We start from the raw sequence: 22,648 nt of genomic DNA, 5'->3' as shown, positions 1-22,648 counted from the left end.
AGACGGAGTTTCGCTCTTGTTGCCCAGGCTGGAGTACAATGGCGCGATCTCAGCTCACAGTAACCTCCGCCTCCTGGGTTCAAGCCATTCTCCTGCCTCAGCCTCTGGAGTAGCTGGGATTACAGGCATAAGTCACCACGCCTGGCTAATTTTGTATTTTTAGTAGAGACGGGGTTCCTCCATGTTGGTCAGGCTGGTCTCAAACTCCAGACCTCAGGTGATCTGCCCGCCTTGGTCTCCCAAAGTGCTGGGATTACAGGCGTAAGCCACCATGCCTGGTCTTTTTTTTTTTTTTTTTTTCTAAGGATGGGGTTTCACTATGTTGCCCAGGCTGGGAAATTTGCATCTTTTACAGTTATTCACCCCATCTGTGGTGTCCTGAAGGAAAAGGTCATTAGTCCCTGCTTCCTAGATCCCCAGAATTTCTTTGGTTCCAGAACCTTCTAAAGTCTACTTCTTCATCTTTTCCTTCACATCTCTGTCCGCCACCCCCCCCCCATATCCTTCTAATAAATTCATTTTTGCTTACGTTAATCAGAGTTCATTTATGTTACTTGCAACCAAAGGATTCTAACTAAAGGATTTTGGAAGGGTATGTTTCCTCCATCCACCTTCCCTATCACTTAGCTCTCAGAAAAAAAAGAAAATTCTAGTGTTAACCACTTTCCCCAGCTGAACATTGTTTTGAGTAGTCGTATTTTGAAGGAACAGAGCAGAGCAAATACATCAATGAAGCACCTAGATGTCCTTAAATTAGTTCAACTCTTCTGGCCCAGACGAATTGCATTCCAGGGCTCCAAGAGATCTCACCAGTGAAATCACCAAACCACACTGCCTAGGATCCCAGAAGAATACTGGAGAAAGAGAAACGCACAGAGGTACGCAAATGTCATTCTGTTTTTCAAAAAGAAAAAGAAACCGTGGCTTCTGCAGACAAAAGAACCAGCATAAGGAGAGAGAGGCATATCAGCCTAACCCCATTTCCTTTTTAGTGTGTGTTTTGTTTTGTCCTTGGACAGTTGCTAATCTGGTGGACGGGGGAAGTGTGATGTGGAATATATCCCTGGAGTTTAACAAAGCATTCCTCAATGTTGCTTGCAATAGTCTTTTGGGAATGACGGAAAATATACTGTCTTCTCAGACAGTTTGGTGGATTAGTGACAAGCTAAACTTCCACAGCCAAATGGCACTGCTTAATGCAATTTGCCTTTGTGGCACTTACAAGTAAAATCACGTATATAATTGTTCCATATCTGGCTTCCCTGGTAGGCTGTGGGATCTGTGAGTGAGTGGTTGGCATCTGTCTTGGTCACCATTATATCCCACACCTCACATTGTGCAGAGCACATAGACAGGGGTCCAAAAAAATGACTGCATGCGTGCGTAAATGAGTTGATCAATCAATGAATGTATGTCAACCTTAGAGGGACGTCTGAAAGAGTGGCAAACATAAACGCCTATGGGGCCAGGGCAGTCACGTAAAATGAGGCATACAGGGTGACTAGAAGATCCTATATCTATCCCAAAAAGTCAGCTACTTCTCAGTTCTAGCCCTAGTGCCATGAAGGAATGCAGACTTGGGCTGTCAGTGATGATGCTTTTTCAAAAGATACCTAATACAGGTATTTCGTTATGAAATTATCCTATTTTTAAATACGGGTCATATACATATACACACATGTATATGTATATCACACATATATACACACATATATATATATTTAACTCTTTTTAGTTGAAGCAAAACATGTCTAGGAAGGGAAATTTGGTCCTTGGACACCTGCTGGTAAGCTCTGCTAAAAATGGGCCCTGGGTCTTCATCCTCAGTCTTGTCTCATCCAGTATTTTTTTTTTTATCATAAGACACAGAGAGGCTGGGCGTGGTGGTTCACACTTGTAATCCTAGCACTTTGGGAGACTGAGCTGGGAGTACCACTTGAGCTCAGGAGTTCAAGACCAGCCAGGGCAACATAGTGAGACCTCATCTCTACTAAAATTCAAAAAAATTAGCCGGGTGTGGTGGCATACGCCTGTAGTCCCAGCCACTTGCAGGGGCTGAGGCAGGAGGATCGTTTGAGCTCAGGAAGTCGAGGTTGCATTGAGTCCTGATCATGCCCTATACTCCAGCCTGGGCAACAGAGCAAGACCCTGTCTCAAAAAAAAACAAAACAAAAACAAAAAAAAGAACAGAGAGAAAGGAATCAAATGAGTTGAATTCAAAAACAACATATGGCTGAAAAGGTGGGTGACCAGGCTGGAAGACAGATGTAGGACCTTAAACATAAGTAACAGAATGGATTTAACATGAGCAAGTATTAAGGTCCAGAAACCCAATTTACAAGTCCAGGAACACAAGTTAGATTAAGAGGTTTTCAGATTAAGATTAAGTATTTGTGAATCACTTAAGGATTTCATTAGATGAAAAGCTCAGTGAGTCAGCAGTCTGAGGGGACTGCCAAAAAATAGTTAATGATTTTAGATTAATTGAAGTACATTATCTACATCAGTGATTACACATTGGTGGCCCACATTTTGTTTGGCCTGCAAGTTGGTTTTTAGTTTTTTAAAAATAATCAACTTACCAACACTTCAAAATTAGGAAAGCTCCCATAAGTATACTAATTTCCTGCCTCTCTTGGGGCAAAAAAAACGAGAGAGAATAATCTGGTAATGCTAGGCCTGTGTGGGTATACCGAAAAATAAGTATGTTTCAAAATATTACATACTTCTTTGTATGCTTATAAAAACTCTTAAGGTTTCATTTACAGGCATTTCTTATATCTAGGATGTTTCACATATCTAAGACAGTTGCCTGGCCCCTGTAGGAATTTGAAATTGTGACCCCAAATCTAGAACATGAGATGTGATGGTTCATCGCTACTCAGTGATAGGCAGAATCTGGCTGACATGTTACATGAGATTTCAGAATTTATGATTTATAAGGCACATGAACAAGGTGGAAACTTGTGGACAGGTGAAAGAACTTTTGGCTCATCCATAGAACAAAATCCTACGCTGCCGTTTTTTCAAATGTCTATCTCTTCTGACATGGAAAGACAGACATTGTTAGTGAAATCAGAAAGTTGTACAACCGAATATTTAGCCTAATACTATTTTAGTAAATACATGAGTACGTGGGTGTAGGTGTGTATTTTTTACGAGCATAGACAAGCAATTTTCCCTTCCAACTTTGAAATTCAAGGGTTCTGTGAGATTTCCACATTCATGACAGCCAAATATAAGATGAGGAAATGACCGAGTGATTTACAGAGGCAGAAAGCAACAATCTAGTATCATTAGAGGTAAATGTGCTAAAGGGTATTTTTAAAATAATAATTTTCATGAGACTGCGTAGGAGTATATGTTTGAAAACCCTGAAAAGCAGGATGAAGAGCGGGACCAAGAAGCAGATATACTGACAGGGGCTAAGCCTAGCTGACATCTCTTAAGGTCTCAGCCCATCCCTGGCAGACTTTCCTGAAACTGCTCCTCTCACCTACAAGGGTGGAGCCCAGCTATAGCATCTTTCACATCCCTATCCACTGGCTTCTGACCCAAGGAAGGCCAATCAGATTATCCCAGAAGTTTGGAATTAGACTTAAGAAATGCTATCTGTCCCAGTTGGGAAGTAAGTGTGAAGTATGGCCAGAAAGCACATGGTTGACCCATTGCAAACAAAGGCCAGGAAAGACCGTCAACAGAGAAAGGAGAAAGGCAGACCTGCAGGAACCAAAGAAGAACCAGAAAACCCACGGTGGTCCAAAAACAAAGAGAAGCTGAAATCGCACAGCTGCCTGCATTCCCGATTAAGTCTTCCTTTTTTTGTTTGTTTGTTTGGTTTGTTTTTTGTTTTGTTTTGTTTGAGACAGAGTTTCACTCTGTTGCCCAGGCTGGAGTGCAGTGGCATGATTTCAGCTCACTGCAACCTCCACCTCCCAGGTTCAAGCAATTCTCCTGCCTCAGCCTCCTTCCAAGTAGCTGGGATTACAGGCGCCTGCCACCACACTCAGCTACCTTTTTTTTTTTTTTTTTTTTCTTTAAGTAGAGATGGAGTTTCACCATGTTGGCCAGCCTGGTCTCAGACTTCTGACCTCAAGTGATCCACCCACCTCGACTTCCCAAAGTGCTGGGATTACAGGCGTCTGCCACCACACCTACCTAATTTTTTTTCCTTTTCTTTTTTTTAGTAGAGTCAGGGTTTCACCATGTTGGTCAGGCTGGTCTTGAACTCCTAACCTCTGATGATCTGCCCACCTCGGCCTCCCAAAGTGCTGGGATTATAGGCATGAGCCATCACGCCGGGCCAAGTCTTCCATTTTTCTATCCAGTTGCTCCTGAAGCCCAGCTGAAGTTCCTGTTCTTCAATCACAAATGATAACCTCCAATAATAATAATAATAATAATAATGGCATCAGGAGCTCCCACTCAGAGATGCTCACCATCTGCTCAGCAATCAGTGCTTTCCATACATGAAATTTAGTTTTCCTGACAACCCTGTGAGGTAGTTCATATATTTATACTCTGCCCTATTTTTGTAGGTGAAAAACTGAGGCACAGAGAGGGTAAGTAACTTCCTAAACGTGGCCCAGCTAGGAAGTGGCAGAGGCAGAATCTGAATCCAAACAGGACACCTCCAGAGACTGTATATTTAACTTTTATTTATTTATTTATTTATTTATTTTTTTTTTTAAGAGACAGGGTCTTGCCCTGTCATCCAGGCTGGAGTGCAGTGGCATGATCATAGTTCACTGCAGCTTCCAACTCCTGAGCTCAAGCGATCCTCCCACCACACGCCCCCGAGTAGGTGGGACTACAGATGCACGCGACCACACCAGCTAATATTTTTAAAAAATTTTTGGAAAGACGAAGTCTTGCTATGTTGCCCAGACTGACATTTAACTATTAATATTCCACTTCTTGGTCTAAGTTGGCCTAAGTGAATTTCCACCACTTGTGACTCCAACAGAGAGACATGGAGAAGCCACATGGACTCAGGGAAAAGCAGCCACCTAGAAGTGCTGTAACGGGAACCCTGCCAGTTCTTCCTGCTAAGTTGGCCAGCAAGAGACCATTTCTTGGAACTGGGGTGGCTGCTGGCACCAAGGCCTGCAGTCGCAAGAAGAGCCGTGGCAAAGCCACTCAGGGCTTGATGTAGCATGTTCTTGACAATTATGTGTGTCGGGCACCCCCTGAGTGCCAGCCACCATTCTGGGAGCTAGAGAAGTAACAGAGAACAAGACAGGCAAGGACCTCGCTCTCCCAAAGCTTACATTCTAGTAGAGGAAGTCAAACTAATATTTTAAATAGTTACAGATGCTATGAAAAGATTTTTTTTAAAGACCCTGTATAACTTTGGGAGGCTGAGTTAGGCAGATCGCCTGAGGTCAGGAGTTCGAGACCAGCCAGACCAACATGATGAAACCCTGCCTCTACTAAAAATACAAAAATTAGCCAGGCATGGTGGCACATGCCTGTAATCACAACTACTCGGGAGGCTGAAACAGGAGAATCTCCTGAACCCAGGAGGCGGAGGTTGCAGTGAGCTGAGACTGTGCCCCTGTATTCCATCCTGGGCAACACAGTGAGACTCCGTCTCAAATAAATAAATAAATAGGACGAAAAAAGAAAAGAAAAGATAAAAAAAATAAGGTGATGGGATTAGAGAATCTGGAAGGGTAGTCAGGGAAGGCTCAAAGAGGTGATACTGGAGCTAAAATGAAAATGATGAGAAGGATCTGACTAATGCCATGATCCTGAGGAACAGAGACAGAGGGGGACAGGAGCAGGAACAAGCTTACAGAAGTCAAAGAAGAGAGAGAAGGCAGAGTGGCTGGAGCACACGTTCATTCCACGGTATCTGCTGGGCAGGCAAATCCTTCATGAGCCAGGCATGGGGAGAGAAAGATGACTATGATTCAGCCTATTGGCTCATGTAACCGAGAGGCTGGTGAAGGAACCAGCATAGCAGGCTGCGCTTGACCACCCTTCATTCCTCCCTAGAGCCACGCCCTTGCTATGTCTCTCTCTCCATAAGAGGTACAGCTTATCCCCCCACATCTTGAATCTGGGATGGCTTGGGACTTGTTTAGGGCCAGTATGCAGAATGCAGTAGAAGAGACGGTGCACCAGTTCCAAAGCTCATCCTGCAGAACGATTGTGTTTTCAGACCCTTTGAACTGTGCCCATCTGCCCTGTGAATAAGTCCAAGTGGCCTGCTGGAAGAGGAGACCCATGGGGTCCAGGCCCCCTATTGCTCCGGCTAACACACATGCAAGTGCCAGATGCGCAAGTGAAGCCATACTAAATCAACCAGGCGCCAGATAACCTGCTAGCTGACCAAAGACACACGAGCAAGCTCAGCCGAGATCAACAGCACTGCCCAGCTGATCTGTAGACTAGCGTGCAGTTTAGAGGTAGTTTGTTATAAAGTAGAAGCAAATTCATACACCTAGGGTGGATGCCCGAGAAAGTGTGGGAACACAGTCAGAAACAGCCTGCTTTGTGGCTGTACCTGACAGCCCTGCCAGGGTCCTAATCAACCTAACTGCAGGTAGCTCCTGACGTGGCCCCAGGCTGATGCCCTGAAGCAGGAACCACTCTGGCACTCTACAAGGAAGTGAAGTATCTAATGGCTTCATTTAAAAGTCCCAAGTGAGCAGTTAGAAGGAACCTCTGCTTTAGGATGTTGCCTGTGGAATCAAACAGACCTGACTTGAAGTCCGAATTCTGCCTCTTTCTAGCTAGGAGAAGCTGTTTAACCTCTCCAAGCCTCTGTTTCCTTACCTGATAATAGATTAAATAAGCAAAGTATCTTGAAGAGTACCTGGCACATACCACATGCTATATACATGTTTCCAGTTATTACACATGAACTAAAGAAAGGGACACCCCCCATTGTAATGAGCATATCACCCATTGGTGATATCTGAAAGAATTTTAGATGGAATACAAATGACACTCATCATGCCAAACCATATTAGGAAGAAATTGTTCTTCTGATTCTTTTTTAATCTTCCTGATTTATCAAAGGAGAAAGTATTTGTTTGGTGCTTATATGTTTTGAACACTATTCTAATATTTGCCAAACTCCTTTTTGGAACAAAGAGAGATGATATTTCAAAATCAGATTCTTGTCTGCCAACAGTACCTAGCTAGAACTTCATAATATTGTTTAAATACTTATTTATTTATTTATTTATTTATTTATTTATTTATTTATTTTGAGACAGAGTCTCACTCTGTTGCCCAGGCTGGAGTGCAATGGCATGATCTTGGCTCACTGCAACCTCTGCCTCCCGGGTTCAAGTGATTCTTCTGCCTCAGCCTCCCAAGTAACTGGGATTACAGGTCTCTGCCACCACACCTGGCTAATTTTTGTATTTTTAGTAGAGATGGGGTGTCACCACGTTGGTCAGGCTGGTTTCAAACTCCTGACCTTAGGTGATCCACCCGCCTCGGCCTCCCAAAGTGCTGGGATTACAGGCATGAGCCACTGCTTATAGTTATGAATTATTTGTGGTGACACTGTCTTTCTATTCATATGATGATAAAGTTTCCTTTAAAATAAATGGGTTGAAATGAAAAAAACAGACTATTTAAAGAAAATTTTTTTCCTATACTATATCTTTGATAGAAAAAGATTTATTCAAAAGAAAAAAGGACAGACAGCACGCAGACACAGAAAATATGATGTAAGTCAGAATGGAATATTAAAGAAGACTGAAATGAGGAAAAGAACATGGATAGGATCGGTAGTTCAACATGGCTCAAGTTCCAGCTTAGCCAAGTTACTGGCTATATGACTGTATTAGTCAGCTTTTGGTAGGTAAGTCTGCAATAACAAGGAACCCCAAAATTCTGGTGACTTATAATATTGAAAAAAGTTTAGCTCTTGCTCATGCTACACGTCACTGCAGTTGTCTGTAGCTCTGTGGTTCTACTCCCTGTGTCTTTTCCATCCCAGGACACAGCTGAGGCAACAGCCCTTTCTTGGTCTTGTGGCAGAGGTGGGAAGAACAATGGCTAAACCACACAATAGCTTCTTAAAGCCTCTGTTTAGATGCAGAGTAGATTGTGTCTGTTCACATTCCATTGGCCAGTGCTCCACATCAGTGGGAAGGAAAGTGTGCCCCTTCTGCAAGTAGACACGTATATCACATAGCCATGTGTGAAATGTGTAATCCTTGTATGAGGTGGGAGCAAATAATTGAGACAATAATACAATCCACCAGTGACCCTGGGAAAGTCACTTCACTTCTATTTCTGCATCTGTGAAATGGGTCAAGCTCAATGCACAGGCGTTCTCTCTCCCTTTCTTATTTTCTGAGATTCATTCAGGGAAGCTCAAACCAACATTAGAAAGTTCTTGGGAGACAAGCTGTGCTGAAAAGTTTGATCCAAGATTGTAATCAGCCAAAAACAAACCCAAGGGGACCTGATGCTTCGTGTGAGATGGGTACCCTTGCCAGCCGGCCCCAGTCTCCATCCCCACAAGCCATTCATGTCACCACTTTATAAAAATCTTATTAGACAAGCTCTTACCAGTTCTGAAACTAACGAGAAAATGGAGGGGAAATGGTTCTATTAATTGACATCAAAACATTAATGTGGTGATTAAGAGCATGCATTTTGGTATTTAAATCATGGCTCTGCCATTTACTTGTTACATCACCTTGAGCAACTCAAATAACTGAGCCTCAGGTTATTTATCCAGAAAATGCAGACCATCAATTATGTAACTGATACGTCATCGTGAAAATCAGATACGATAATTAATGTGTATAACTTATCATCTGCCTGGCCCAAATAAATGCTCAATAAATAGAAATTCTTACTAATGCCCAGTACATGTCCCAGAGAAGAAAAGTTCAAACATTTCAAATCAACATTTGGTACCCGGAATAGGGAAGTCCTTGCTTATGCCAGCTGTCTAAGTCTGAGTTTTATTTTTTTGTTTCCCATTCTGTAAAATGGGTCAGTGCACTGCTCCCTGGGAATCCCACAGGGATGGCCTGACCTTGCCTCTATCTGTAAAGGATTTTCGATTCTTTTTGCAGGACCTGAAGAAATACAAAGTGCAGGGGCCATTTCTGAAAGTGATAAATGGATGTGGACCATGGCTACGTTGGTTTTTTCAGCCTTCAGTTCACAAGGATATTTCAGCAAAAGGCTGAGGTCAGTGTATAAGGAGATCTTCAGAAAACAAACCCTTAGGGGAAGATCTCCATCTACCATTCTTTGGAGCTGGATCTCCTGTTTTACGTGTGATGGATGCTTTTAGCAAACAAGTTGGTTCCATCTCCCAGCTGAAGGACTTGTCACCAATTACTTGGAAAGAGATGAATAATTAAAGACTTCTCTCTAGAGGCACCAAGCGGAAGTGTTTGGTTAACAGTGAAAAGTTAGCAATAATCACCTCCCTGTGTGGTTCACAGCAGTTTGGTCTACTTGTAAGTCTGCTCAGACTTTCAAAGTCTACCCAAGACTGCACAAGTTGTGACCCTGAGCTTCAGTTTTCACATCCTTAAAGTGGGAATAATGAATTGTTTGGAAACACTTTGTTAGGCTTCAACAGCTAGACCAATAATAAGGGAGGGAGTCTGTCATTCCAGGCACTAACGTGAAACAGAACCCAGGACTTGATGAAAACAGACAACACAAACACAAACAACGAGCAAAGGATCAGTGTCTAGTAGATTGAAATAAAAATTATTACAAATCAATATGAAAATGTAAAAAAAGGCCAGGCGCGGTGGCTCAAGCCTGTAATCCCAGCACTTTGGGAGGCCGAGACGGGCGGATCACGAGGTCAGGAGATCGAGACCATCCTGGCTAACACAGTGAAACCCCGTCTCTACTAAAAAATACAAAAAACTAGCCGGGCGAGGTGGCGGGCGCCTGTAGTCCCAGCTACTCGGGAGGCTGAGGCAGGAGAATGGCGTGAACCCGGGAGGCGGGGCTTGCAGTGAGCTGAGATCCGGCCACTGCACTCCAGCCTGGGCGACAGAGCGAGACTCCGTCTCCAAAAAAAAAAAAAAAAAAAAAAAAAAAAAAGAAAATGTAAAAAAGTGGGAAGGGAGACATTCATAGAAGTTGAAATACAATTGTCCAATAAATATGTAAAAAGATACTCAGTCTCACTAGTAAGAAGAGGTGGCTGGGAGTAGTGGCTCATGCCTGTAATCCCAGCACTTTGGGAGGCCGAGGCCAGTGGATCACCTGAGGTCAGGAGTTCAAGACCAACCTGGCCAACATGGCGAAACCCCGTCTCTACTAAAAATACAAAAAACTCAGCCAGGTGAGGTGGCAGTAATCCCAGCTACTCAGGAGGCTAAGACAGGAGAATCGCTTGAACCTGGGAGGCGGAAGTTGCAGAGCCGAGATTGTGCCATGGCACTCCAGCCTGAGCAACAGAGCGAGACTCTGTCTCAAAAAAAAAAAAAAAAAAAAAAAAAAGATCATCAAAATTAAATGCCATTTTTCTCCCATCAGATTGGCAAAAGTGTTAAGGCCTGATAATATCATGTCTGGGAAAGATGCAGTGAGATGAAAACACACACTGCTGGTGGGAGTGTACAATGGTCCAGCTACTCTGGAGAACATTTGGCAAAATCTATTAAAAGCTGAATCGTGTATACCCCAGGGCCAAGCCATTATACTTCCGAGGAACATGAGAAACACTTGCATATTGATGAGATGTGTAGAAAGATGCTCATTGCCATGCTGTCTGTAACAGACACAACCTCTCCAAAAAATAATCTAAATGTTCATCAACAGGAAAGTGGCCATATGCATGGGAGAAAGTTCAGACTTTGGAATGCTACAGAGTTCTAAAAGAGACACCAAACTTACAAACAATAGTCGCTTCTGGGGAAGGTAGAGGGGACTAAATTGAGATGTCAAAAGAGTCAGAAGGTCTTCGATCTTATCTATGATGTGTAATTTATCCTAATGAGATTGTATTTATGCATCTCTTATGAACTTAAATTTTTTAACACAGCAGGACAATCTCACTATGTCATCTATGCTGGGTCACAAAATCTACCTGACTCCAGAATCAGCAGAAGATACGTGTATGGGGATAAACATGGCCATAATGATTACCCCATGACTGAGGCTTCTACCTCCCCTCATGTTTTCTCTTTACTGTCAGAAAAAAATAGTCAACCAAGGCAAACCTGGCTTTTGCTAGTCTAGTAACCTAGAGACCTAAAGGATTAATCCCTTCCCAGGGGTGATAATTAACATTTTCTAATGCAGGCAATTTACAATCAATCAAGTTCTTATCCTACTTTCACTTACGTGTGAAAAGACAGGAAGTACTTGAAGGGTGGGGAAGACTCAAAGGATAGAATCCCACAGGATCCCATAGAACCTGGGGGCAATTTGGCCAGGAAGGGGTTCTGAACTCCGGAAGAGGAGGATGGAGAGTGGAAACACAAAGACTAAGGGGCAGGCTCTAGCATGACATCCAGAGAGAGGCCTTCCTCTTCTGGGCTTAAGCCTACTGTCCCAGAACCTTCACTCAGCTCCTTGCATCCCAAAGGGCAGGGTCTATGCTAAGCATAAAGGATCCAGTCTATGCAATGGAGGGAAGTAAGTGTCCAACACAGAGGCACCTGATGAAATACAGCGACCAGCCCAAGAAGAGCCCCTTCTGATTCATCCTCTGTTTCTTACATTAGGAAATCTCAATTTCAGCCTGCACAACATGGCAAAACCCCATTTCTACAAAAATAGATATACATTTATATATAAAATTGTATTTTATATATATATATACACATATACACACATACATATATATATGCCGGGCGTCGTGGTACATGCCTGTAGTTCCAGCTGCCCTGGAGGCTGAGGTGGGAGGATCACCTGAGCCCAGGAGGTCGGGGTCGCTGTCAGGTGTGATTGTGCCACTGTACTTCAGTCTGAGTGACAGAATGAGATCCTGTCCCACAGGATCCACACACACAAAACAAAATAGAAAATAAATCCTGATTTCCGTATCTTCCTGGTTCAATCTTGGGAGGTTGTGTGCAAAGGAAATGTACCCATTTCCTCTAGATTTTCTAACTTGTGTGCATAGAGGTGTTCACGGTCAACCCTGAAGATCTCCTGTGTTTCTGTGGGATCAGTCATAATGTCACCTTGGCCATTTCTGATTGTGCTTATTTGGATCGTGTCCTTTGCAGCAACATGGATGCAGCTGGAGGCCATTATACTAAGCAAATTAATGCAGAAACAGAAAACCAAATACCGCATGTTCTCGCTTCTAAGTGGGAACTAAACATTGGGTACACGGGGCCATAAAGATGGAAACAACAGACACTAGGGACTTCAAGAGGGAGAGGGCATGGGGGAAAGGGGATCAAAACACTACCCATCAGATGCTAGGTTCACTATTTGGGTGGTGCAATCGATAGAAGCCAAACCTTAGCATCACGCTCCATATCCATGTAACAAACCTGCACATGTACTCCCTTAATCTAATATAAATTTAAAAAAAAAAAAAAAAGAAAGAAAGAAATCTCAGAGGCGCTGGTCATGAGAAGCACCCAGCCTCCACTCAGGGATGGAGGGATACAGAAGCAAACTCCACCCTCCATTTCCTGTTTGATCACAGCAATTCCCAACACAGGTTTCTGCTGTAAGAAGTAGATACGGTTTTTTTTCTTTTCCATCACTTATCATAATCTAGAACGATCTCCTCTTTTGTTTGTTTATAATCTTGTTTATTATCTGTAGGTTACATGAGGAGCAAGGGCTCTCTTGCTTACTGCTGTAACCCCAGTATACAGTAGGAGCTCAATAATTTTTTTTCAAGATGAGGTCTCACTATATATACTGCCCTGGCTGGTCTCAAGATTCCCGCCTCAGCTTCCCAAAAGGCTAGGATTACAGGCGTGAGCCACTGTGCCTGGCAATGAATATTTTTTCTTAATCTCAAAGGTGGGGATACTTCTAGTAATATAGCAAGAAGCCTGAAACACAGTACCTGAGGGTGAGAGAGCTCACTGAGCAGAGACAGTGTTTAGGAAAGAAATAGAAATGACTCTACTTTGGAGGGGACCATTTCTGTTCCTAAAATAAATAAAATTATGAGTTTCCTAGGATTCTTTTCTGTGGCTCTATGGGTTAAGAGTCAGAACCTTCATGCTAGTGGCCCTACAAAGGAACAAGGGAGATCCTTATTACTAAGTTTTGAAGTTTGACCTCAGCTTAGCTAAGATTTTACTCTGCACCCATTACTGACAGCTGGTACAAAAATAAGAGCAGTAACTTCCTCTTTTATTTAAACAAAAAGAGAGAGAGAGAGAGAGAAATAACGTACTGAACTCTGAACTTCCTCTCTTTTAACCACAACTTACTACTGACTTTTACTTTGGCAAAAAGATTACCAAATAAATAATAATCAGGTATGTTCTTGGTGCTGACAGATAGTTTCTATCCAAAACTCTGCCTGGAACATTATCTACTACTTCCAATTTTAATAAAGGAGCCAGTCCAGGATCCCTGATCGGAAGGGACAAGACTGGCTCTAGGCTGCCATAAAACTGCCCAGCTCAGCTTTGGGGCTGCTACAGTTACATTCACAGCATTCACAGTATAGACACTTTCCATGCCAAAATGAAACTGCATGCAAAATGCAATTCTATTTCAAGGCACAAATCCACAGCTGGATAGGGCAGAGGAGCTGGGACATTGGGTGCAGCAGCCTAAGTTTGGTCCCAAGTTCTGCCACTTAAGAGCTCTGTGACATTGTATTACAGGAAAGGAGTCCTGATCCAGACCCCAAGGAGGGTTCTTGGACCTTGCACAAGAAAGAATTCAGGGTGAGTCTGCAGTGCAAAGCAAAAGCAAGTTTATTAAGAAAGTAAAGTGATGAAAGAACAGCTACTCCATGGACAGAGTAGGGGGTTCCTAAAAGTAAGAGAAGGAGCACGTCCACCCTAGGTAAAATATTTGTGTGTGTGGGTGTGTGTGTATATATATGATTATATGATCATATATATTATATATAGTATATGATCATATATATAAATCACATATATGATTTAAAAGATCATGGAGAGATGTGCTGTGCTACAAGGGTTTGTGATAAAGGATTAATTTTCTTAATTACTATATTTTGCAAGAATCAATATTATTATCTTTAAAGCAAAATTAGGAATGCCTTTGTTCTCAAGATATTGGGATATCTGGACACTCTCAAGCCTGGGTCTGTTTCGTAAACATTATTAATCTGTTTCCTTAACTGTAAACATCTAGAGGCTAGAACTACCTTTCTTTCTGGGAATGCAGTCCAGCAAGTCCCGGTTGTATTTTCCTAGCCCTTACTCAAGATGGAGTCACCTCTGACAATTGGGAAAATGACTTCACCTCTCTGGGCATTAGTTTTCCCACGTGTTAGACAGAAAAGAGGCTCGTTTCTGTTATGGGCAAGCAAGCTTCAGCTAGACCCAACCTTTCCATAGGTAACAAGTAAAAACTCTCAATGAAAAAAAAAAAAATTTTCCTGAAATTACTGGAAAGCGAACAAAAGAAAGCAGATTCTGCAGAGAGGTTGAAACTTGGAAGAAGCGAATGGTCATTTTACAACTTTTCCCCTGAACACAAGCTGCCTTCACTGAATGGTAGCTAACACTTCAATATGAAGCCCCAAATCTTTCTGGTGTACAGAACCAGAGGACAGGTTTCAGTTCACCCCCGGCTTCTGGAAAGTGAGGAAGGAATTCAATAATAGAGACAGCCAAGAGAGAAAAGCCCCAAATTCTATGTCTAAACCCCACCCAAATGTCTGGCTGAGTCTTGAACCATGCATGCATGGGGCAGTCCCAAAGAAGACTCAAGGATAAAATAAAAAACAGAACTGACATCTGAGCTGATGTCCCAGAGATAGTCTACTGTCCAACCAAGTCAATGGCATATTAAAACAAAAACATCAATGCTTTTCAGAGAAATACGAAAGAATCCAGAGTCTCCACAGCACAACACTTAGTGTCCAGGATACAACCCAAAATTACCCGACATACAAAACACCAGGAAGATAAGACACAATCTCAAGAGAAAAGCTAATCAACCAGGAAAAATGGGGGAGGAGTAATGATTCAGAGTAGGTTGGGGCAATAATCTCAAATTGTGTGAGATTTCAACGCATTCTACTGGAAAGAAGAGAAAACCCACCTTGAGATGTTTTAAGCAGTAAGAGAATTATCTAACAAAACAATATTTCAAGAGAGAAGGCTGTATCAAGGTTAGTGAATTCAGGGACTCAAGGACATTGTGAAGGAGACAGATCCTCTCCCTCTTTTTACACTGCCATTTACAGTCTGCCAGCCTTGTCCCTCATGGTCAAAATATAGCTGCCATAGCTCCAAGCATCACATGCAGGTGTGACATGAAGTACTTAAATACAAATCCTTTGTCCTATGTCCCCTTCCTTCCTGCTTTGCCCGGTGAGTACATGATTCTGGGAGCTATCACAGCCTTCTTGGGACCAAGAAGGGAGACACTGATCACATTTTGAGGATGACAGAGCAAATAACTGAGAGACACTTCATGACAATGTTAAGTCTTTGATTAAACCAACCCTGGAACCACCTGCCTCCTTGTTAGGCTCACCAGGTATTCTGTTTTTAAGAACCAAAGCAGGCCAAGTGTGGTGGCTCATGCCTGTAATTCCAGCACTTTAGGAGGCTGAGGTGGGAGAATTACGTGAGCCCAAATTCAAGACCAACCTGGGAAACACAGTGAGACCCTGTTTCTATAAAAAATGAAATAATTAGCTGGAAATGCTGGCACATGCCTGCAGTCCCAGCTACCCAGTAGGCTGAAGCGGGAGGTTTGCTTGAGCCTGGAAGGTTGAGCCTGCAGTGAGCTGTGTTTGCACCACTGCACTCCAGCCTGGGTGACAAAGCAAGACCTTGTCTCAAAAAAAAAAAAAAAAAAAAACCAATGCATCCTATCTGAAACAACCTCCAGAATTGGAGAGCTAGTAACACCTGCTATAAATAGAAGGTGAGTATGAAGAACACAATGAAAATTTAAATTATTAAATTCTAGCAGGTACATAGCTCTGAGTCTGAGACTGCTTCATTCTTTTAGTTTAAAAGGGAGATTTGCATGCATTAGAAAGATGTTTAGGACATGATACCACCAAACTAAGACACTCTCCTTAACCTGAAGAATGAAAAGAAAAAACGATTTTTTTTTTGATACTGAGTCTTGCTCTGTTGCCTAGGCTGGAGTACAGTGGCGTGATCTCGGCTCACTGCAACCTCTGACTCCGGGTTCAAGCAATTCTCCTGCCTCAGCCTCCTGAGTAGCTGGGACTACAGGCACACACCACCATGCCCGGTTTGTTGTTGTTGTTGTTGTTGTTGTTGTTGCTGCTGTTGTTGTTGTTGTATTTTTTTAGTAGAGATGAGATTTCACCCTGTTCACCAGGCTGGTCTCGAATTCCTGACCTCAACTAATCCACCCACCTTGGCCTTTCAAAGTGCTGGGATTACAGGCGTGAGTCACCACACACGGCCTAAAAGAGAATTTTTTTAAAACTATGTAGTTCCATGTTGTTGAATACCTTACATCATTAAAAATCTTTGAGTGCCACCAGTAACATACTTCAGATATTTAAAAAATATACCCCTGTATTAATAACTCCCAAACACTTACCTCTATCCCTGACTTCTCATGACTCCCAGTTGCCCCTTTGGGCACCTACACCTGGATATAGCACAGGCACCTCATCCCCAACATACCCAACGCATAATTCTCTATCTTCTCCCCCAAACTTTCTCTTCTTCTTGGATTCTCTGCGGCTATTCATGATATTTCTATGTATCAAGCACCCAAACCCGGACTCCCTCAACAGCTGACAACATTCATAGTACTTTCCTTGGTACTATGTGCCAGGGTGCCACTGCATCTTAACACAAGCACTATCATATTTGATCCTGACAACTGTATTAGGTAGGTCCTATTATCATTCAACCCTTTTTCAAAATGAAGAAGCTAAGGATAAGAAATTTGCCTGGGGTCACGAGATTTGAATGCAGGTCTGTCTAATTCCTCTTTTTTTCTGCTTCGCAAAGAAAATAGAAACCACCAAGCAAGATTTCTCAAATGGCCTCAAAACTTCATTTATTTCCCACCCATTTTCCCACCACTTCTCATTTTCACCTGTGCTCTCCCCTCAATGGGTCCTTCCCTTCCTTGATCTCTCTCTCTCTCTCTCTCTCTGTCTCTCTCCCACCAATGCTGTCAGCCTCACCCCCTTAAGAAGTGCCATGCTCCCTTTGGGAACCTGGAGGTCTTTCTCTCCTGCTTTTAAAGTTTCCTCCCTTTTCTCTGCCTCCTCCAAATTTTCTATTATTTGAGCTAAACATCCCCCAGGTACTTCAACTACTTCTTCTTGCCAAGTGTCTTCTCTCTCTTGCTTCTCCCCGCACCTCAGTGACATTCTTCCTCTCTCTTTCACTGCTTCCTCTGCCTCAAAACCCAACTGAGAACTCAGGCTCCTTCGTGCAGCCTCCCCAGGCCCCTGAGAAGTGAGCTGCTCCTGGCATTTCTCTCCACCATTACAGCTCACATCACACTGAGTTACCAACGTGTAATTTATGAGTCTGGCCTACAAGTTCAGGGGCTGCTTGAGGACAGAAAGCAGCCTGTACTTCCCCCTGCCCATCAGACGGTGGCTGACTACGCCAGCCACACCACGCTGTGCTATCACTCCTTTTACACTACTCTCTTCTGAGTGGACTTTGGAAAAGATACAAATAAGGGATCTCACACTTTCCAAATCAGACCCCACAACTTGATACGCCACCTTCTGTGCCCTGGCCAAAGACTAACCAGGGATACTGGTGGAATAGCTGAACCTGGACCTTCAAGCCTCAGACCACCTGGGTTTGTTGCCCTCTTCAACTACTTAGCTTAGAGACCGGGGCAAGTTACTTAATGTCTCCTGGGATTTGTTTGTTTAGAGAGAGGGTCTCACTCTGTCATGCAGGCTGGAGTGCAGTGGTGCCATCAAAGTTCACTATAGCCTCAACCCTCCCAGGCTCAAGGGATTCTCCCACCTCAGCCTCCTAAGTAGCTGTGACTATAAGCACGAGCCACCACGCCTAGCTCATTTATTTTATTCTTTGCAGAGACTGGGTTTCACTACGTTCCCCAGTCTGGAAGCTATTTAATGTCTCTAAGCCTCTGTCACTTCATGAAGTTAATAATGAGACTAACCTCCTAGGGTGCTGTGGACATTCAATGAGATCATGCGTGTGAAGCATCCAGCTCGGTGCCTCAATAAATTAGTGCAGCTCTTCAGGGAAGTGCTATTTCATGGAAGTGCCTGCTGTATGTAACCCTCTTCCTTCCAAACGACTCAACAGCTTTCATAGTTCTCAGCCTGTCCTCCCAGCCTGGTAACTTAGGCATGAAGAAATCAGCCCACTGTGATCACGTGGCAGAAAAAAAAAAAAAGGAAAAAGAAAAAAGAAAGACCTCAAACTAGAAGCCACTTTCTGAATTCCTTATTCAAGGCTATGGCTAAAAAAATCTACACATGTGCAAACTCCCCCACTGGAAAAAAAAAAAAAAAAAAACGTTTGATGGAAGTATTCCTCCCACTAGAGAATTTCCCTTCCTGTCAAATGTTGCCAGTTTCATTCACTGCTGTGGCAGGCACACTTTCCTGGCCATGAGAGATGGGCCTTATTACCATCCCGTATGCCAGATCCTTCCTGGTTGCCATTCTGCCACTATTATGGGATCTTCCTCGCCAGGGTGCTCCTCTATGACCCCCAAACCCCCTGAGCCTTTTACCTTGGTGGCTGGGAACAGAGAATCTGACTCGAATGGATCTGAATTCAATCTACACTCTGCAGTTACTTAAGCGAGTGCTTAATCTTCTCTAAGCTTGCTTTCTTATCTATAACAGGGATAAGAATAACAACAAATCTTAGTAGAAGGTAAAGATTCAAAGGGATAAAGTCTGTGAAAATGCCCAGCTCATTGCAAGCACTCAAATATTAGCTGCCTTCATCATCAGCATCATCGTCATTATCACCATCAATTCTGAAGCTACACAATCCTAAAACCAAGTCCATGTTAGAATCCTAACTGTAACTTTGGAAAAATTTCTCACTTCTTTGTGCTGTTTTCTCAGCATAAAATGGCAATAATAACAGCAGCAACCACACAGGGCTGTTGTGAGGATTAAATAATATATGTAAAGTACTTAGATCAGTACCAGTCACTGAGTGAGTACTCAATAAATGTCAGCTCAAGTTAATGGCATTTGAAATCTTTGAAGACATCCAGGAAATGGAAAATTCCCTTGGCCTCTCTGTCCAATGAATAGAGATCCTTCTAGGGACTGCAGATGTGCGTGTGTACACGCACACACACACACACACACACATCCTCAAGCAGGGACAAGCCTAGCCCAGATTTCAATTTTTTCTTGGACTTGACTTTTCATCCCATCTGGAGTGCCCTGGCCCCCCTATGGCCCTTGGGCCCCAAACCAGAGATGGCCAGAAGGGAAACACAGTGAGGCCAGCTGTCATGTGGGCCCCCACCTATCAGGGACACCAGAGAACATAAACACACACTGAATCCCAGCCCTTGGAAGTCTCAGCTGGAGGCAACCCTCAGCAAAGTCCCACCATGGGGATCCGACCCACCTCCGTGCTGGCATACTGTTCCCACATCTTCCGGCGGCTCTCTGCAGCCCCTAAACACCTCCTCCTCCCTCCCTCTGTGCTGATTCTGCTCATAAAACACTTCTTTCTCAACCCACATTATCCCCCAGGATAAGCAGCTCCTTCTCTCTGCGGGAGAGGGACAGCTCTCTGCCAGCACTCGACACAGCTCTCTGACACTTCGCCCAAGTGACAGGTCAGGCCAGGCAGTTCTGCCAAAACCAATCATGCCATTTCTAAAAACCTCTTATACCATACTTAAAATTCTATTTGGAAAAATAACTTTTGCCTGTGATATGTTAAAGCTCAAAGATGATAATAAAGATGATCTTGGGATATGGTGATGGGGTAAGAATAAAACTTCTAATTATAAAGAATTCAAAGCACTACATTTATATCATCTCTAAAGATTTTTTTTAAAAAAATGCCTCAACAGTCCATGGACCAAGTTCATGAGCCCCCAGAGCTTCTTCTCTATATATCTCACAGTGATATTCAAACTACATTGACAGTTACTTGCAGTAAGAGACACATTTTACATTTTGACACAGTTCACTCCTGCCTATATATGTATATATCAAATAAAAATTGTATGAGGCTCATGCCTATAATCCCAGTACTTTGGGAAGCCAAGGTAGGAGGACTGTTTGAGCTCAGGAGTTTGAGACTAGCCTGAGCAACACAGGAAGACCCTATCTCTACAAAAATTTTTAGAAATTAGCCAGGCATGATGGCATGTGACTCTGGTCCCAGCTACTCATGACAATGAAGTGGGAGGATCTCTTGAGACTGGGAGGTTGAAGATGCAGTCAGCTATGATTGTACCACTGCGCTCCAGCCTGTGCGACAGACAAAGACTCTTTCTCAAAAAAAAAAAAAAAAGTTTAATAAAACGATACTACCCTTCCTGAGAGTGACGCACTGTGATGTTTTCTGTTCCACTTTCTTTATGGTGTTCTTGACCTATTATATTGATTTCATGACCTCTAATGAGTGATGACCCACAGTTTAAGAAACATATACAGAAGAATTCAAGAAAACTTTCCAGAGTTGGGCTGCGATCTGATATAAGGGTTAAGGGCAACAGGACATTGAAGTCATGCAGTCTGGGCTTGAAATATAAGTTGGAATCTCCTGTGACTCAGGTGTGTGTAGCATAAGGGAAGTAAGGTGAGTTATGAAGTCTCATTGCTTGGATATGAATCCCAGCTCTCCTCTCTGGTAGCTGGATGACCTGGAACAAGCCATTCCCATGTCATTCCCTAGGCTTAGTCGGATTAGGACTCTCTGTCCACAGTGCCAGTAAGTACAGTCTATGAATCTGGATAGTAACTACATCAGTACTGTGAATGAACCAAGATATAGTTTGAAATGAACCTCTAAGAAAGATGTAGAAGCACGTGGTGAACCCCAGAGAGCATCCCCCAAATGCACCCACACAAAACCATCTATAGGGATAAGGCACTCATTCCCCCAGCTGCTGGGAAAACCAATGGCTCACAGCTGTGTCCTCCCTGGGAATCCTCCCCCGAAGAACAGAGCTGCTTTGCCCAAGGTAATGTTACCTCCCAAAGAGCAGCCCACAACCAATGTCCACTTAATGCATTGGCTTGTCCCAGTTCTGAAGGGCCATCCCAGCTCCAGTCATGGGATTGGCTTTGGCCTCTATTACAACTATTGCACCACAGTTCAACTACCTCTTCCCTGCTTCCCTCTATCCCTTATAGATGTTGTTCCCCTGAGCTACATCCCCAATAAACCACCTGCATGCAAATCTTCATCTTTTAAGACAATTTATCAATGACGCTAGCCAGAGTTGCAGAAGAACCAAGTGATGATGAGGTCTTTGGGACATTTTTACAAGGGCGTATTTAAGAACTTATATTTTTTTCTATAACTAACATTTAATGAGCAATCACGTGATTTTTGGTTTTGTTTGTTTGTTTGTGGGTTTTGTTGTTGTTGTTGTTGTTGTTTGCCTGTCTCATTTAATCCACATAGGACTCTGGGAGGTAGGCTTCATGCCATTATCTTCATTTCACAGACAAAGAAACTGAAGATTAAAGAGAAAGATGCCTAAGACCCCATAAGTGATTGGGGAGGAACTGAGGCCTGAACCCACGTTCTTGACCAGTAAGTCATCGGACCTCATCCGCACTCCATCACAGCTCTGTAATCACACTGACCACACTGTGTTGCAAGAACTCACTTGCACACCTGTCTGTCTCTCTCTCTGTCTCTCTTTGATCTCTCCCTCCTCAAGTGCAGGGGTTTTGTGTTCCTTTCTCTGAGTCTCAAGCTTTTAGGCAGTGCCAAGTGGTAGTAACGGTAGTATTTGGTGGCAGTATTCAGTAGCAATGGTGGTAGTATTCAGTGTTGCGTGTGCACTAAGCCCTGGGCTGTATCCTTTGAATACAGCATCTCATCTGGCCCTACCATTTCCCTAGGAGGTAGGTAGTATTATTATCAGTTGTAAATGTTGAGCACTCATCTGGGGCCTGCCTTTGATCAAGTTAATTTTCGGAAATGCACACTAGACTGGAGTATGTTTTTAGACAGCCAAGCAATGGCGAGGATGACACTGAAATTAGTGTGGTGGGTTCCAAAAATATCACAAATTATTTGCAGCTTCTCCCATCAAGAGGAAGCATCTATTCTCTTCTCTATTTCCTCCTTTATTTCTAGGGTGGGCTTGTGATTTGCTTTCACTAGGGAATATGGCAGAAGTGATATTATGCATGTCCTGAGCCTTGACTTCAAGAAGCTCTGCAGCCCTTGCTCATGCCTAGAGAACGCACCCATCAGCACATGACCATGCTCAGGATAGCTCACTGGAAGATGAAAGACCTGAAGAGAGGCCCCGTTGTCCTAGACATCCCTGCTGAGGCCCCAGGCAGGTAAATGAGCCCAGCCAAGAACAGTCAATCCCTGCCCAGACCAGACAA

The 22,648-nt window shown here is 43.3% G+C and overlaps 1 protein-coding gene and 2 long non-coding RNA genes across 21 annotated transcripts in view; 1 reads left to right on the top strand and 2 right to left on the bottom strand.

The window, feature by feature from the left end:
- PRKCB (protein kinase C beta) overlaps positions 1-22,648 on the bottom strand; it is a 382,335-nt gene that overhangs the window by 341,194 nt on the left and 18,493 nt on the right.
- The window catches only part of LOC144338128 (uncharacterized), a 177,841-nt gene that overhangs the window by 141,160 nt on the left and 14,033 nt on the right, over positions 1-22,648 (top strand). The window lies entirely within an intron of this gene.
- LOC144338126 (uncharacterized) lies at positions 519-6,451 on the bottom strand. Its single transcript, XR_013411967.1, has 2 exons — positions 5,589-6,451; positions 519-2,148 (listed from the first exon to the last, which is right to left on the bottom strand). It is a non-coding gene; the product is annotated as an uncharacterized LOC144338126 (long non-coding RNA).

This window comes from Macaca mulatta, chromosome 20 (assembly GCF_049350105.2).
Source record: "Macaca mulatta isolate MMU2019108-1 chromosome 20, T2T-MMU8v2.0, whole genome shotgun sequence".
Lineage (NCBI taxonomy): Eukaryota > Metazoa > Chordata > Mammalia > Primates > Cercopithecidae > Macaca > Macaca mulatta.
This window is presented reverse-complemented; position numbering and strand designations above follow the sequence as displayed.